Below are 1,110 nucleotides of genomic sequence, written 5' to 3'. Positions count from 1 at the left end.
CTTCCCTCTGTAAAAATTATAGGCCCATTTTCCTGATCAACACTGACTGTAAAATCTTTGCTAAATTACTTGCTGTCCGCACTAATAAAGTAAACTCGGATCTTATCAATATATAACAATCTGGCTTTGTTAAAGGATGTTCCATCACTGATAATTCCGGGACATTTCTTAATACTATTCACCTGGCCTCCAAATCAGATTCTCCTATTGCTGCTATTACAATGGATGCTAAAAAAGCATTTGACCGGGTTGATTGGGATTTTATCTTTGGTGGACTTAAGTGGCATGGTTTTAGCCCACCCATTATTAGGTATATTAAACTGTTGTATTCTGCCCCCACCACTTCTATTTGGGTGAATGGATGTAAATCCGGGTATTTCCCACTCTTTAGAGGGACGAGACAGGGGTGTACCCTTTCCCCTATCCTATTTATTCTTGCTTTGGAGCCCTTTATAGAAAAATGTAGACGTTCACCACAATACACAGGTTTTCAATTGAATAACATTACCATCAAATTCAATCCCTACGCAGTCGATATTCTTCCCTATATCTCTAATCCATCAACTTCCCTTCCGGCATTCTTTTCCCTTCTACAAGAATACTCTTCTGTCTATGGCTATAAGTTAAATATTGATAAATCAGAATTCCTACCCTTGAATAAGCATTGTCTTCCATATATGTTTCATGACACTGGTTTTGAATGGAACTTCAAAAGCATCAAATGTTTAGGAAACCTTTATGCTAATAATATTTGAGAAACTATCAAAATGAATCTTGCTGAAATACTTAAAAAATTATCAAATCTTAGAGAAAGTTGGTCTCCACTTTTCTTATCCTGGTGCAGTAGAGTAGCTATGATCAAAATGATGCTTCTCCCAATTATTAATGCTGTTCTTTCTATGCTTCCAGTTTCCCTTCCCAACTCCATTTTTAGCACAATTTATCGCCTCTTGACCAAATTTCTTTGGAATAATTGCAAAGCCAGGATTTCACTTTCTTGTTTACAACTTTCCAAGGAATTGGGAGGAGTAAATTTCCCTAACCTCAAACGTTATCATTCTGCATTTTCCCTGAAGCAAATGTGGTCTCTTTTATCTGATTATATTCATT

Source organism: Lissotriton vulgaris, unplaced genomic scaffold, assembly GCF_964263255.1.
Source record: "Lissotriton vulgaris unplaced genomic scaffold, aLisVul1.2 SCAFFOLD_327, whole genome shotgun sequence".
Taxonomy (NCBI): Eukaryota; Metazoa; Chordata; class Amphibia; order Caudata; family Salamandridae; genus Lissotriton; species Lissotriton vulgaris.
Note: the sequence above shows the minus strand (reverse complement) of the source record.